Here is an 18203-nt window from a genome sequence, read left to right on the forward strand (position 1 = left end):
TGGTTGATGATAGCTGGGGAAGGTGACTTTAGGGAAAGCAAAGTAAGAACGTGGTAGATCCTAAAATGTTTAAAAGCATTTATATAGATGGGCGCATGCACAACTTGCTTTTTTCCTTGTGCTCTGAAATTCAGTGGGTACTATAATCTTAAACGTACATGGAAAAGCAAGCTTAAATGCATACATACTACCACCAATCGATCCAGTAATCTCACTCCTTAGTATGTGGTACCCAAAAGAGTTGAAAATGTATGTCCACACAAACCCATGCACACAAATGTTTATATGGCAGCTTTAGTCACAATTATCAAAACTATTTCAACAAAATTATATTTCCCTTTATTTAAGAAAATAGTGTTTATATTTTAGAGGAGTTTGGGGTTTACAGAAAAATTGAGAAGAAGGTACAGAGATTTCTCATATAGTCCCTGTTCCCCTTCCCCAACTTCCCCCATTATCAATATCCCCACAAGTGAGGTACATTTGTTCTAATGAACCTACATGGACACATCATTATTGATATGGTTTGTCTCTGTGTCTCCGCCCAAACCTCATGTTGAATTGTAATCCCCAATGTTGGGGAGGGACTTGGTGGGAGGTGATTAGATCATAGGGGTGGATAAAACTTGGAAGTTACAAAGATGTGCTTCAGGCAGTGAATGGATAAATAAATGATGATACAACCTGATCATAGAATATTATTCAGCATATGAACCTCGAAAATTTGAGAGAGGTCTCAGTAAATTTAGAAAGTTTACTTTGCCAGGGTTGAGGATGGGTGCCCGTGACACAGCCTCAGGAGGTCCTGACAACATGTGCCCAAAGTGGTCGTGACATAGCTTGGTTTTCTACATTTTAGGGAGACATGATACATCAATCAATATGCGTAAGATGCACATTGGTTCAGTCCAGAAACGTGAGACAACTCAAAGCAAAGGTGGGAAGACTCGAAGCGGGTAAGGAGGCTTCCAGGTCATAGGTAGTTAAGAGACAAATGGTTGCATTTTTTTGAGTTTCTGATTAGCCTCTCCAAAGAGGTGATCAGATATGCATTTATCTCAGTGAGCAGAGAGGGGACTTTGGATAGAATAGGAGGCAGGTTGGCCCTAAGCAGCTCCCAGCTTGACTTTTCCCTTTAGCTTAGTGATTTGGGGACCCCAAGATTGATTTTCCTTTCCCAAACAGTAAAATGAAATGAGCTATCAAGTCATGAAAAGTCATGGAGAAATCTTAGATGCACGGTACTAAGTGAAGGGTTCCAGGCGTCTGAAAGGGTATCTGAAAGGCTGCATGCCGTATGATTCCAACTCTATGACATTCTGGAAAAGACAAAACTATGGAGACAATGAAGAAGAAAATCAGTGATTGTCAGGCCTTAGGAGTGGGAGAGAAGAATACAGAGGATTTTTAGGGGAGTGAAACTACTCTGTGTGGTACTAGGATGCTGGATCCATGCCATTATACGTTTGTCCAAACTCTTAAAATGTACAACACCAAGGGTGAGCCCTACATAAACTATGAACTCTGGTGATAATTGTATCAGTTTGTTCTCATGCTGCTGTAAAGACATACCTGAGATGGCTAATTTATGGAGGAAAGAGGTTTAATTGACTCACAGTTCTGCAGGCTGCTTAGGAAGCCTGGCTGGGGAGGCCTCAGGAAACTTACAATCATGGCGGAAGTTGAATGGGGATGCAGGCACATCTTCACATGAAGGAGCAGGAGAGAGAGACCTTAGTGAGGAGGAGGAGGTATACATTTTTCAAACAACTAGATCTCATGAGAACTCACTACTACGAGAACAGCAAGGGGAAAATCCACCCCCATGATCCAATCACCTCCCACCAGGTCCCTCCCCCAACACTGGGGATTATAATTCAGCATGAGATTTGGGTGGGGACACAGAGACAAACCATATCAACAATGATGTATCCATATAGGTTCATTACAACAAATGCACCACTCTGGTGGGGATATTGATAATGGGAGAGGTTGAGGTAGGGGAGCAGGGACTATATGCGAAATCTGTACCATCCTCTCAATTTTGCTGTAAACCTGAAACTCCTCTAAAATATAAACTCTATTTTTTAAAAATAAAAAGTAATAAAATTTTGTTGAAAAAAATTATTCTTGGCTGGACACGGGAGCTCATACCTGTAATCCCAGCACTTTGGGAGGCTGAGGCAGGTGGATCACCTGAGGTCAGGAGCTCGAGACCAGCCTGGTCAACATGGTGAAACACCACCTCTACTAAAAATGCAAAAATTAGCCAGGCGTGGCAGCGCATGCCTGTAATCCCAGCTACTCAGGAGGCTGAGGCAGGGGAATCACTTGAGCCCAGACGGCAGAGGCTGCAGTGAGATCGTGCCACTGCACTCCAGTCTGGGTGATAGAGTGAGACTCTGTATCAAAAAAAAGAAAAGGAAAAGTCATTCTCCTAAGTTCAGAAAAGAACAGGATGAGGGGTGAGTAGGGAGGTTATTTTTATTTTCCAATTGAAAACCACTCAATCAATATGGATGGATGAGAAACAGCATTTTCCGGACATCATTATCTACTTAGGTATCTTTGAAAATTCCAAGTGGAGCAAGGAAACAGCACGAGGAACCAGCAGAAGGAAGTGCTGGGAACAAGCTGGGCCTCTCCCATGGTTTTGGGTGGCATAGAGCTGCCGGGAGACTGGAATTTCATGGAGACTTTGCATGAAGTCTGCCTCGTTGGGTCAGGTTTGCCGTCAGCATGCAACACCTTGGGAACAGACAGCCGGGTAGAAAGCAGCAGGGCAAATCCATGAGGATGTCAGAGGCCGCAAGACAACCACGCCTAAGGAAAAACATCACACTAAGGTCACACTTGCTTTCATTTCTGAATCATAAATGTGCGAGATGGAGGCATATGGATGGATGAAGCAAATTAATGAAGTGTGCAGCTGTCCTGTCGGATTGCTAGGCAATAGAAACAAAACCCAGGCGGCTGTCGTGAAGAATGCAGACAGCCTGCACCACCGCCCACAGAGCTTGCTGCATGACAAAACCAATGAGACTCCCAGAACAGGCGGGAAAACATGTCCAAGGTTCTCAGAAATGCCTTCGGCAGAGCTGTGCCTCTAGGGAGTTGCATTCGCCACAGAGATCCTCACTTAGCGAAAAGCGACAGCTTCCCTGCTCATTTCCAAAATGAGCACCTGTTGAATTGTTTGAGTTGTGACGAATGCAAAAAAAAAAAAAAAAAAATCTCAGGGGAAAAAACTAAAACGTTAAGGAATTTTTTTTATTTGCATGGGTTATAAGCCCCCGCAAGTCTCATGATGCTGCTGTCAGTCCGAGACCTGATGTCATAGCCTGAAAAACTCTGCTCAGCGTCTGAGGTTTAGACTCCCCTCTTAACAAAAGTATTTTATCTTGACCTCCTAGTTAAGAAACCACAGGTATTTAGAATATTGTACAAAAAGGGACTGCCAGAAAAATCTCATACTCGTGTGCAGTGGGCTTTGCTCAGATGCGGGAAATGAAAGACATGTTCAGACATGGCACCCTCCAGTTTTGCAGTGGGCCAAATACTACAGAAATGGTTCAACCCTGTCACCGAGATCATGTGAATTAACTTTGTCCTCACCCTTTTCAACAAAGGGTGCTGGGATAATTGGCTAGCCACATGCAGGAGAATGAAACTGGATCCTCATCTCTCATCTTATACAAAAATCAGCTCAAGATGGATCAAGGGATTAAATCTAAGACCTGAAATAAAAATTCTAGAAGATAACATTGGAAAAACCCTTCTTGACATTGGCTTAGGCAAGGATGTCATGATCAAGAACCCAAAAGCAAATGCAATAAAAACAAAGATAAATAGCTGGGACTTAATTAAACTAAAGCGCTTTTGCATGGCAAAAGGAACAGTCAGCAAAGTAAACAGACAACCCACAGAGTGGGAGAAAACCTTCCCAATCTATACATCTGACAAACGACTAATATCCAGAATCTACAATGAACTCAAGCAAATCAGAAAGAAAAAAAACAAACAATCCCATCAAAAAGTGGACTAAGGACATGAACAGACAAATCTCAAAAGAAGATATACAAATGGCCAGCAAACATATGAAAAAATGCTCAGCATCACTAATGATAAGGGAAGTGCAAATCAAAACCACAATGCGATACCACCTTACTCCTGCAAGAATGACCATAATCAACAAATCAAAAAACATTAGATGCTGGCATGGATGTGGTGAACAGGAATACTTCTACACTGCTGGTGGGAATGTAAATTAGTACAGCCACTCTGGAAAACAGTGTGGAGATTCCTTAAAGAACTAAAAGTAGAACTACGATTTGATCCAGCAATCCCACTACTGGGTATCTACCCAGAGGAAAAAAATAAATCACTATTCGAAAAAGATACTTGCACACGCATGTTTATAGCAGCACAATTGACAACTGCAAAATCGTGGAACCAACCCAAATGCCCATCAATCAATGAGTGGATGAAGAAATTCTGGCATATACGTACAATGAGATGCTACTCAGCCATAAAAAGGAATGAATTAATGGCATTTGCAGCGGCCTGGATGAGATTGGAGACTATTATTCTAAGTGAAGTAACTCGGGAATGGAAAACCAAACATCGTATTCTCACTCATAAGTGGGGCTAAGCTATGAGGACTCAACAGCATAAGAATGACACAATGGACTTTGGGGACTTGGGAGGAAGGCCGGAAGGGGAGCGAGGGATAAAAGACTACAAATAGGGTGCAGTGTACACTGCTTGGGTGATGGGTGCATCAAAATCTCGCAAATCACCACTAAAGGACTTACTCATGTAACCAAACACCACCTGTTCCCCAAAAATCTATGGAAATACAAAAAAATAAAAATAAAAACTCTGTCCTGGAACCAGGTTGGTTCTGGGCATTGTGTTGTGTTGTGCTGTGGCATGTTTGGCCTTGTTTGAGTGGTATCTGCACAGAACTACCCAATGAGGTGTCTGGGATGGTTTGCTCCCTTGGTGATCTCGAGGTGCGGTCTCAAGTGTTTTGTTGTACTATGTGGTGTCATTGCTTGTTTTTCCTTGTGTGGGCTGTTTATTAGTCAGGATTCTCTGGAGAAACAGAACCAACAGGAGATATGTACATATAGAGAGAAAGATTAAAATAAAGTATATTAGTTCGTTTTCACGCTGCTGATAAAGACATACCCAAGACTGGGCAATTTACAAAGAAAGAGGTTTAATGGGCTTACAGTTCCACATGGCTGGGGAGGCCTCAGAATCATGGCAGAAGGCAAGGAGGAGCAAGAGTTCACTGCACTCCAGCCTGCGTGATAGATGGAGACCCAGTCTCATTTTTAAAAAGAGGAACTCAATATATTATTATTACAACTCTTATTAATAGTTGCTTTGATTTTCTGCTTCTTTATTCAATGGTACCTAATTGAACAACATGCAGCCCACCACCAGCAGTCCATTTTCTATAAAACTTCTAACAGGACCAGGTGCAGTGGCCCACGCCTGCAATCCCAACACTTTGGGAGGCCGAGGTGGGCGGATCACAAGGTCAGAAGATCAAGACTAGCCTGTTCAAAACCAGCTTGGCCAACACGGTGAAACCCAGTCTCTACTAAAAATACAAAAATTAGCTGGGCACTGTGTGGGTGCCTGTAATCCCAGCTACTCAGGAGGCTGAGGCAGAAGAATTGCTTGAACCTGGTAGGTGGAGGTTGCAGTGAGCCAAGATCGCGCCACAGCACTCCAGCCTGATCCAAAGAGCAAGACTCCATCTCGGGCGGGGGCGGAGGGGGGAACTTCTAACAGGATGTAGTATCTTCTCTTGTAGGTTGGTGCATGGTGAGAATTTATGTTGCAAAATGGGCTGTCATGTTGCTTATACAGATCAAGAGGGCCAACACTGGTAATCGTTAATTCTTGAGTGAATCACATCATGATTTTTTGTGTTTTTAGTTTGTCCCTGGTAGATTCTGTGTCAAGAGTTTCCCATATGTTCAGAACTACAAATGAGGTCAGAATTTTGGAATTTCAAGTTTGGCCCCCATAGAGTAGATTGGGTAAGAGTGGGTTTTTTACGTAACACTGATTTATTTTACTGTTGATGGGGAAAGATATGCATTGGACAAAACTCAGTTATTCCAGTATCCCTCCTTTGCCATTTGTAAGTATCCTTGAAATTTTTTTTTAATTTCCCTGCCTTATCTTCCTAGGGAAAAAAAAGGTCAGAAGATAGGTCTAATCTGCCTGGTGTCTGACAAAGCACAGATCTTTTCAGATCATTGATTTTTGTTTGTTTTTAGGAGGCCAAGTCTAGCTCCATACCTTAGGGTGGAATGCAGTGGTGTGATGATGGCTAACTGCAGCCTCAACTTCCCAGGCTCAAGCAATCCTCCCACTTCAGCCTCCTGAGTAGCTGGGACTACAGATGTGCACCACCACACCCAGCTCATTTTTGTATTTTTTGATAGAGATGAGGTCTCGCTATGTTGCCTTATTTATTTATTTAGCTAACTATCTTTGTATTGTGTATGGTGTTTTCCTATATCTGATTCAAGAATGAATACAAAGATAGATTTTATCTGAAGATATTCTATAAAGTTTAAAACCATACAGTTGAACATATTGATAATTCTTTGGTCAAAAATGGTTCTGGGGTGTATTTCTCCGTTACATACACCTGGAGTACATTTTCTTATTAAATAAGTCTATATGAGAGGAAGGATAAGTTCAGGGGTTCTATTATACCACATGATGACTAAAATAAACAACAATGTATTACATACTTAAAAATTGCTAAAAGAGTAGATTTTAAATGTTCTCTCCACCAAAAACCGAGAAGTTGGTGAGGTGATGTTTATGCTAACTAGTGTCATTTGGCCGTTTTGCAATGGAAACACATATCAAAGCATCATGATGTTACGGGGCTCATGCGGTGGCTCACGCCTATAATCTCAGCATTTTAGGAGGCCCAGGCTGGAGGATCACTTGAGGCCAGAAGTTCGGACCAGCCTAGGCAATATAGTGAGACCCCCATCTCTACACTAAATTTAAAAAATTAACCAGGCATGGTGGCACGGGACTGTAGTCCCAGCTACTGGGAAGGCTGAGGCAGGAGGATAACTTGAGCCCAGAAGGTCAAGGCTGCAGTGAGTTATGACCACACCAATGCACTCCAGCCTGGGTGACAGAGAGAGACTCTGTCACAAATAAAGGAAAAACAAAACAAAACATGTCATGCCTCATAAATATACACCATTTTTATTTATCAATTAAAAATAAATTAAGTTTTGAAAATACCCTCCCTTTTAAAAAACGAGTCTATATGAAACATCTATATACCCCTAGCTGGGAGGCTGAGGCAGGAGGATCACTTGAACCCAGGAGGTTGAGGCTACAGTAAGCTGTGATTGCACCACTGCACTCCAGCCTGGCTGACAGAGTGAGACTCTGTCTCAAAAAATAAATAAATAAATAATAAATAAATATGTTTAAGAAACAATTCATGAAGACTTTCCAATTTGTCCCATTTCATGTGTTAGCTGATTTAGATTTTGAACAAGAAGACAGGAGTGATAAAGTTTGTACTTGGGTCCCCTGACGAATGTTCATGTTTTCATACACTTAGATGGGCATTTTTTCCATCACAAATGAGATTATGTCAATGTGTCCTGGGAAACACTAGGAAATTTGCATTTGATTGCAAATCAAAACATAATGAAATTTCACTCAAAGTGTATTTTCTGCATAACGCATTATTATGATACTCTGGAGATTGTTTAAAGAGGCATCATTATGAAGAAGTATATATTCATGCAGACAGAAACACAGTGCAGGATCTACCATAACTAAGGCCTAATTTCCACCAGGAAATCCAAGCTCGCGTCTGCCTAATCACATACTTGTTTAGTAATTGCAAATTACCTGAACTCCAGGCTTCTTCTGGACATCACCAAGGGGCTTCTTTTAATCAGTACCGGAAGCTGAGAATCAGGGAAATCACTGAATTTCATATTACTCAAATGTATTTTTATTGCAAATGGTACTTCATTAAGAACTACAAGTAACCATTTTACTTTATTTTTCATTTTACCATTTTTATTGAATTAGTATTTCCGTATTTTCTGCAGACATTTGGTATTTCTTTTTAAAACATTTTTGTTTTCCAATTATATTAGGACACAGACACACACAGAGGTTTGATCACGTGAGGACACAGGGAGAAGACAGCATTTATAAGTCAAGGAGAGAGGCCTCAGGAGGAACCAGCCCTGCCCACACCTTGATCTCAGGCTTCCAGCCTCCAGGACTGTGGGAGAATCATTGTCTGTTATTTATAAGCCTCCCAGTCTGTGGTATTCTGTGATAGTAGCCTGAGATGGACTAAGACACCTCATAAGAAGACAGGATAAGGACACAGACACACACAGAGGGACGACCCTGTGAGGACACAGGGAGAAGACGGCATCTCCAAGCCAAAGAGCGAGGCCTCAGGAGGAACCAGTCCTGCCCACGCCTTGATCTCAGACTTCCAGCCTCCAGGACAGTGGGAGAATCAATGTCTGTTGTTTAAGCCAAGCATTCTGGGGGACCTGGTTATGCAGCCCTAGCAAACTAACACAGCAAGCATTATTTTCTCTCCTATATCTCAGGGTAAATCACCTTCCTTTAAAATGGTAGGACCCTATTTCATAAAAATGCATTCCCATCTCTCATGTCTATTTTTCTCAGAGTAATAACTATGAGTAGAGTCTCACCAATAAAGTTCTTTACCTAACATATAAAACTGGCCTTAACCACTAAGCCCTGAAAATTCATTTTAGATTTTCAATGTAATAATAGTTTTTACAACAGGAAAACCAAATTCAGTTACAATAATCTAAAAAGCACCCTCAAGTACATCATGTTTTTATTTTAATTCTTCTTTTACTCACACAATTCTCTTAGATGAAAAAAAAAAAAAAAAGAATAAGAAGACGAAGAAGAACCTCCAACTGTAATCCAAGAAATTGTGGCTGGGCACAGTGGCTCATGGCCGTAATCCCAGCACTTTGGGAAGCTGAGGCGGGTGGATCACTTGAGATCAGGGTTTCGAGACCAGCCTGGCCAACATAGCGAAACCCCATCTCTACTAAAAATACAAAAATTGGCCAGGCGGAGTGACACGTGCCTGTAGTCCCAGCAACTTGGGAGGCTGAGGCAGGAGAATCACTTGAACCCAGGAGGCAGAGGTTGCAGTGAGCCGAGATTGTGCCACTACACTCCAGCCTGGGTGACACAGCAAGACTCTGTCTCAAAAAAAAAAAAAAAAAGAAATTGCAGTAGGAAGCTGCCACATCCAAGTAGCTACATTTGTGAATTAGGAGGATAAAGGAAATTGAAGAGGAGGATGACAAGAATGAGACCTCAGATGTGCTGTTTGTTTTCTCTTCTAATGGGTGTTTGCAAAAGAGTGGCACGTATAAGAGAAACTTAAGCTGTTAAAATAATTGCAGTATGCAATCCTTGGCTTGTCTTTCTTCCTGGTATTATGGGACTGTCTTTCCAGAGTTAGAATGGTGTTTCTAGGAAACCCAAGAAAAATATATTCATTTTCATCAGAAACTTAATGGGTGCATTTATTGAGAGCCTTCTCTGTGGTCACGCTGATATCACAGCAAACTCCATGATAGTTTGCTGAGTAAAGCAAACAGTGTTTAAATGCAGCAGTCCCCAACCTTTTTGGCACCAGGGACAGGTTTCGTGGAAGACAACTTTTCCAAGGCTAGGGTTACAGGCAGGATGGTTTCAGGATGATTCAAGCACATTGCATTTATTGTGCACTGTATTTCTATTATTATTACATTGTAATATACAATGAAATAATTTTACAACACACCATCATGTAGAATCAGTGGGAGCCCTGAGCTTGTTTTCCTGCAACTAGACAGTCCCATCTTGGGGGGATGGGAGACAGTGACAGATCATCAGGCATTAGATTCTCATAAGGAGCATCAACCTAGATCCCTCGCATGTGCAGTTCACGATAGGGTTCATGCTCCTATGAGAATCTAATACCACCGCTGATCTGCCAGGAGGTGGCGCTCAGGAGGTAGAGTGAGTGATGGAGAGCAGCTGCCAATACAGATGAACCTTTGCTTGTCCACCTGCTACTCACCTCCTGCTGTGCGGCCCAGCTCCTAACAGGCCACATGGGGAACCCTGTTTTAACATATATCATCTCTAATCTTTCCCCCCAAATCTCTGTAATATAAAGATTATTATTCCCAATGTACATCAAAAGACCCTGTAGGGCAGAGATGTAAAAGCATCAGCCTGATACTCTGTTGCTGGCATATATCAGAGATGGTCATCAAATCCTAATTTTATACAGTTGCATGAAAGACATAAGTTCTAATATTTGACAGCAGGATAAGGTGCCTGTAGTTAGTAATAATGTATTGTGTATTTTAAAATAGCTAGAAGAGAAGATTGAAATGTTCCCAACACATAGAAATGATTAATTCTCATGTTACAGATACTCCAAATACATCTGGCCTGATCACTACATATTCTATGCAAGCAACAAACTATCACATGTACCCCATAGATATGTAAAATAGCATGTATCAATAATAGAAAAAAAAGTAAATGCAAGCAAGTTTCTCAAAAAAAATCTCAGTTTCTTCAAGTATCTGATATCATCCTTAAACCTGCAACTCCCTGTGCAAGAAGTCAAGCTCGATTTTGGCTAGGGCTTGTGGGGCGCCTGATGTTTAGTTTGCACACCATCCAATTTCACAGGGATTTTTTTATGTATTCCATGCATCACTCTTCTGCAAAGCACTTGGTCCTAAGCTCACCATGAGCTCCAAAGGGTGGGAGCATCCACGGGAAGGAAGGTCTTTTCTGGAGTCATAAGCATTGCTTTGCTCAGAAGCAGCCTGGGCAGATGGAATTCTGGGCAAAGGATGCCAGGACATATGTTATAGTGCAAATCAGGCTGAAATATGAGAAAATGGCCGATGAGGGGATGTGTTGAGAACGAGGCAAAGGAGTCTGGCTTTCCCTTTTCCTGGGATAGCTGGAAGCATTTGAAGGATTTTGAGCATGAGAGAGGCGTGAGCAGAGATGAGCTGCTCAGACAGAAGTTGGCCTGTGGTTTGGGGTCCCCTAGACAGGAAAAGATTAGAAGCAGGGACACCACTGGGAATCAACAATTGATCGCCAAAAATTCACCCAATCACAATGGCAGGAAATGGCCTCAGAATACCTTGGATGCTGAAGGTCCCTTGTGTTAGTCAGATTGAATATACTTTGGATCTGGAGGTATACATTATATATTATGTATAATAGATATATTATGTATAACATACATTATTATAATTTAATATCTTAAATATTATAGTATATAATACTTAAATACTATATGTAATATATAGTATTTCAAATATTATAAAACACAAATTACATATTGTTTATTTCATATTATATATTAAATTGTCATTACTCTTAATGGCAGAAACTACAATTACTTTTGCACCAACCTAATAATATGTAATATATAACCATATGATATAATATACCATCATATGTCTATGTTATATATATTATATACTATGTAACCTATATACTATGTAATATATTATGTACTATGTAATATATGATATAATTAAATGTTATATGTAATATATGTCATATCCATTATATAACATATATGTCATATATAGCATAAGGTGTCATATAACATGGTGTTATGTCTATGTATGTTATATACATTATATACTATGCAATTTATGTTATATACTATATAGTATATTACATTATAATTCAATATGTTATATGTAATATATATCATACATTGTATAATATATATGTCATATATTATATAGTATAAGGTGTCATATATTACATAACATATAGTATTATACATTATGTAATAGATAATATAGTTATATATAAGATGATGTAAATTATATATAATGTATAGCTATATTTTATAAATATATTTTATATCATATATAACATTTTATACTATTTTATTATTATATTATTTATTTTATTATTATACTATTTTATAGTATTTATATTATATATTACATTTTAAACATTTAAAATATTACATATTATTTACAGATAACATTAAATTTTAATAACAATTTATTATATATAACATACATATACAAATAATTATATATAATATGCAATATAATAAATAATGAAGTATTTATCAATAATGGTGACTTCAAAACACAAAATCAAACTGTTTATCAGATGTGATGTCAAAAGGCTGTTGTTATTAAGCTCTGAATGGAAGGGACCAGTCTTATTGGGCAGAGGTGGAAAGACAGAATGCATTTTCCTATTCATATTTAACCAAGATCTATTGTGCTTGTATTTGTAGCAGCAACAGCACCAAGAGGACATGATCCCTGTCCTCGGAGTCACACATCGTCCAAAAACTCACACAAAATAAGATGCTAGGGATGAACTTAGAAAGTGCTATGAAATAATAGCTGGGCATGGTGGCGCGTGCCTGTAATCCCAGCTACCCAGGAGGCTGAGGCAGGAGAATCGCCCGAATCCAGGAGGCAGAGGTTGCAGTGAGCCAAGATCGTGCCACTGCACTCCATCCTGGACGACAAGGGAAGACTCCATCTCAAAAAATTAAATAGTTAATTAAAATTTAAAAATAAAATAAAATTAGTAATAATCACAAATCACATAGCGATGAGCTTCCTGGAAGCTAAAGGAAAAAAGTGAGACATCTTCTGTGTTATGATTAATACATTTCTTTGGTAAGAAATTATGCAAAGCTTTTCCAGTCATATCTGAGTCATTCACACCAAAAATGTCTTCAACAGTACCCCTGCAGGAAAGACAGGTTCACAACTGAAAAGTGCAATCTGTTACAGATATTCTAATTTTAGAGGTCCGTGCACAATAAGAAGGTACCGCTCAGCAGTAGCAATTCTGTGGAGAACTACAACAGAAGTGGGCTAAGAACTCAGCTTTTGGATGGTCCAGATTTTATTTTACTGAAAATAAAATCTATGCTATCCAGGACCATGAGTCCTTCAAAAATGCTCCTCCAATAGCGTGTCTCTCAAGTAGTTCCATTTTAGCATCATATCATCTGGCAGAAGCATGGATAACCTGCATTTTTCTGCGGTTGTTTAAGCGCATGTGCATAAACCCTAATGATCGATGATGAGAAGAACGTGGTTACAACCCTGCAAAGGAAGGTTCACAGCAGAATGGCTGCTGGGCTTCCCTCAGTGCAGCTAATATATTTCTTAAAAACGAAAGTCCTCTCCACTTCTATCTATCTATCTATCTATCTATCTATCTATCTATCTATCTATCTATCTATCTATCTATCTATGTTTCTATCCATCATCTATCATCTTTTTATCTATCTTTCTATCATCTATCATCTATCTATTTGTCTACCTATCACTTATTATCTCTCTATCATCTTTCTGTCTTTCCATCATGTATGTATCATCTATCTATTTTTTCTGTTTCTCTATTCTCTATGTTTGTATTTTCATCTCCTATACACACACACACACACACACCAAATCTCCAATCTTCTGCTCCCTTTGGCAATATAGTTAGATCATTTTATTCTAGGAAATATGTCCAAGGAAAACATGGGAGTCACTGGTCCCGACCACAGAAATATTTCTATCACAAAGAACATGGATTGAGCAATGCAGTCTCTTTGTGAAGAATGAGGATCCATTTTATGCAAAAGATAACTTTACATAGCCAGAACCACTGTATGGATTTCCTGTGCATACACTCATTTCATTTTGGTGATCATCTGCCAAAAATAATTATATGTATTCTCAAAAATTTATCACAAGCCACTGTTAGGACAATGGCTTCATTGTAGGAACCACTGTCCATTGACACATTACTTAATTATAGTACGGTTGACCTTTGAACAACACGGGTTTGAACTTTGTGGTCCACTTAGAAGGGGATTGGATTCTCTTCCACCTCTGGCACCACTGAGTCAGCAAGACCAACCCTTCTCTTCCTCCTCAGGCTCCTCAATGTGAAGACACTGAGGATGCACACTTTTATGATGATCCACTTCCACTCATGAATAGTAAATGTGTTTTCTGTTCCTTATTATTTTCTTAATGACATTTTCTTTTCTTCAGCTTGCTTTATTGTAAGAATACAGTATTTAATACATATAACATATAAAATATGTGCTAATCGACTGTTTATGTTATCATGAAGGCTTCCACTCAAAAGTAGGTCATTATTAGTTATGTTTTGGGAGAGTCAAAAGTCACGAGTGGATTTTTTTTTTTTTTTTTTTTTTTTTTTTTTTTGGAGACGGAGTTTCACTCTTGTTGGCCAGGCTGGAGTGCAGTGACTCGATCTCTGCTTACTGCAAACTCCGCCTCCCGGGTCCAGGTGATTCTTCTGCCTCAGCCTCCCGAGTAGCTGGGATTACAGGCACACGCCACCACGCTTGGCTAATTTTTGTATTTTTAGTAGAGACGGGGTTTCACTATGTTGGCCAGGCTGGTCTTGAACTTCCGACCTCAGGTGATCCACCCACCTCAATCTCCCAAAGTGCTGGGATTACAGGCATGAGCCACCATGCTCAGCCTACAGGTGGATTTTTTACTGCATGGGGTGCTGGTACCCCTAACTCCCACATTGTTCAAGAGTCTACTATACATTAATATACTCTTGGGGTGTGTGTTTGTTGTAATACTCTGAGTGTTGGAGAAGGTACAGAATTTTTCACCTCCTCTCTTTTTCCTGCTATGGAAACAGGAATCCTGACCCCTGGGCTATTTCCCATGGTGACATCAATTAAATTTGGCCTCAACTCCTGAAAGGAGAGGGGACAGATCGTATTGGATGACCACATCACCAGCTCAATAAAGAGCCAAATTTAGCCATGACAAGAAACTGGTGAATCTCACAGAGGCAGGCATGAAAAGACTCATTGCAATGGGTTTAACAAGAAGGTGACTCTACTGTAAATTCCCACTCACTCAAAATTCCTGTGATTGGGAAGCTTATGCAGGTGAAATTTGTCTTCTGTCCTTCACCGAAAGAACAATTACACAAATCCCAAGAATCTGCTTAAAAGGTGTGTTGAAGGCATTCTACACAACCATTATAAGGTTGAGTAGAATTAAGTATCCAATGCAATGGACACCTATAATGACCATTCTGAGTTACTGTGAGATAGTGTATAGAACAATAACAAATTTGAATACAATTAAATATAAAAATAAATATGTGCAATGGTGCCTCGAGATGGTTATAATGTAACCATGATTTGGAAATAGTACATCTGTAATGAAAGAAAGAGAAGATGCTATGTCTCTGCTCCATCTCTTATAGCTATAGCTTCTTCCTGAAGCAACTTATGGCTCTATCATGTGGTTTTCATATGAAAAATGATAAGAGCAGAATATTTGAACTTTCTTAGCTAATATGCTCAATGGATGAATGAATAGATAGATAGATAGACGATGGATAGATTAGATAGATAATTGATAGATGATAGATAGGTAGATAATAGATGGATAGGTAGGTAGATGATAGAGATGAGATTTTGATAGGTAGGAAAGTAGGTAGATAGATGATAGATGGATGAGTAGATAGATAAGCGATGGATTGATAAAGACAGAAGACATAGATGATGATAGACGGATATAGATGAATAGAGAGATGATAGATGAGACAGATGATAGACACATAAGATAACAGATAAATGGATAAGAGGAGATAAATGGATAGATAATAGATAGATACATAGACTGATACAGAGACATGAGAATTTAATAGGTAGGGAAGTAGGTACACAGAAAGCTTGATAGATGGATGAGTAGATAGATGATAGATGGATAAAATGGAAGAGATAGAGATAGATATGAGATAGACAATGATAGCTAAACTAATAAATCTAATAGCTATTACATATGATATGAATTTATACTTATACTCACATCCACACAGTTGAGGTTTGCATGTAGAGGAATAGTTAGATGTTAGCAATTTGTATTGAATTACAATGGTACTTTGTATATTTAAGTGTCATAAGCCAAATTCTAAATAATCTAAACCTTTTAAAATTCTCAATTCACTAGAATCCTGAGTTAAAAAGAACTCACTACCCTCCAATTCCAAATAATTTCTGGAGAGTAATGATGCAGTTGAGAGAAACCCACAGCCTCTCTGAAGAAACTTCTCCACTGCATTCCCTGGAAACAGGCACTCTTTGGGGCTCTCATTTGCCTCGAGCTAATGATTTTATTCTCTTTGTTTGCTTATAGGGGGAAACAACTATGTTATAAATCAATGAGTTCTAGCTTTGTGCACTGAATCTGGAGATCCGACAGGTTTGGAAAATTATTTTTGAAGCTGACCTCACTCATCTGTGCCGGCCTTGGCAGAGGGTGTGGTTAGATGCTGGTTCTGCTCACATAGATATGCCAGATGGAAAAAAATAAAAGTACTTTCAACAAACCAAGAAGTGGTGACCCAGATATAAAGAATGAGCATTTGTTTCCAGTGTCCGCTGGTGACTCACCTCATTCTGTCATTGGTCAGAGCCTTCCCGTTCTGAGGCACAGTCCTGGCAAAGGCCGGGTTCTGGAAGGACAGGGCTTGCCTGAGAGATAATGATTCAGGAATCAGACACGGGGGCGGGTGTTGGGTAACTGCATCGCTCTACCCTCAGCATGAGTTAGAAAAGGATTGCACTCCAAATTCTGCTGCGGGTCTTCATTCTGTGCTCTGTTTGTGTGTGTGTGTGAGAGAGAGAGAGAGCGTCTTACTCTGTCGCTTAGGCTGGAGTGCAATGGCACGATCTCAGCTCACTGCAGCTTTGACCTCCTAGGGTCAAGCTATCCTCCCACCTCAGCCTCCGAACTAGCTGAGACTACAGGCTCAAATCATCATGCCTGGCTAATTGTTTTGCATTTTTTGTAGAGACAGGGTTTTGTTACGTTGCCCAGGCTGATCTCGAACTCCTAAGCTCAAGCAATTTACATGCATCGGCCTCCCAAAATGCTGCGATTACAGGCATGAGTCACCACACCCGGCCACCATTCTCTGCTTTTCACTTGAGTAAAAGCATTTAAAAGCAAGGGTGAGCTCTGACAAAGAAAGCTCTTGCCCAGTTCCATAAACAGAAAAAGGATGAGGGATGAGTGTTCAGGATACTGAGTATCTTGAATATAGTGGAACATCTGGGTTTTGGTTTTTTGTTTTTGAGACAGAGTCTCGCTCTGTTGTCCAGGCTAGAATGCAGTGATATAATCCTAGCTTATTGTAGCCTCGACCTCGTAGACTCAAGTGATCCTCCCACCTCAGCCTCCCGATAGATGGAACTGCAGGTGTGCAGCAGCACAGCTGGCTGTTTTATTTCTTTAATTGTTGTTGTTGTTGTTGTTGTTGTTTTGAGACGGAGTCTCGCTCTGTCGCCCAGGCTGGAGTGCAGTGGCAGAATCTCAGCTCACTGCAAGCTCCGCCTCCCGGGTTCACGCCATTCTCCTGCCTCAGCCTCCCGAGTAGCTGGGACTACAGGCGCCCGCCACCGCGCCCAGCTAATTTTTTGTATTTTTAGTAGAGATGGGGTTTCACCATGGTCTTGATCTCCTGACCTCGTGATCCACCCACCTCGGCCTCCCAAAGTGCTGGGATTACAGGCGTGAGCCACCGCACCCGGCCCTATTTCTTTAATTTTTGTAGAGATGGAGTCTTACTATGTTGCCCAGGCTGGTCTCAAACTCCTGGGCTCAAGCTATCCTCCTGCCTTGGCTTCACAAAGTGCTAATATCCTTTCCTTTGACACTCATTTGTTAGGGGAATGCATTTATTCCTTACGGCTGCTGTAACAAATTGCCACCAACGTAGGGGCTTCCAACAACACGCGTATTGAACGTGCCGTTACTTTTGCACCAGCCTAATACATACTCTCACGGTTCTGGAAGTTGGAAGTCCTGAATCAATACCAGCGAGCTGAAGTCAAGGTATCTCCATGGTTGTGCTCCCTTGGAAAGCCTGTGGGGAGGATCCTTCCTTACCTCCTCCAGCTTCTGGTGGCTCCACAGTCATCAATCCAATCCTCAAGGCCAGCCTCTCTGAATTCTCTCTGTGCTCCGTCTCGCACCTTCTTCTCCTCTGTGGGTGTGTCAGATCTCCTTGTGTCTTCCTCACATTAGGATCCGTGTCTG

The 18203-nt window shown here is 40.4% G+C and overlaps 1 protein-coding gene across 1 annotated transcript in view; it reads right to left on the minus strand.

The window, feature by feature from the left end:
• Positions 1 to 6: 6 nt before the first annotated feature.
• The window catches only part of LOC126946414 (cAMP-dependent protein kinase catalytic subunit PRKX), a 219727-nt gene continuing 201530 nt past the window's right edge, over positions 7 to 18203 (minus strand). Inside the window, exon 9 of the mRNA XM_050776669.1 lies at positions 7 to 2823. The gene's annotated coding sequence lies outside the window, so the exon portion shown is untranslated. The remainder of the gene's footprint in view (positions 2824 to 18203) is intronic.

Source organism: Macaca thibetana, chromosome X, assembly GCF_024542745.1.
Source record: "Macaca thibetana thibetana isolate TM-01 chromosome X, ASM2454274v1, whole genome shotgun sequence".
In the NCBI taxonomy this organism is placed as follows: Eukaryota; Metazoa; Chordata; class Mammalia; order Primates; family Cercopithecidae; genus Macaca; species Macaca thibetana.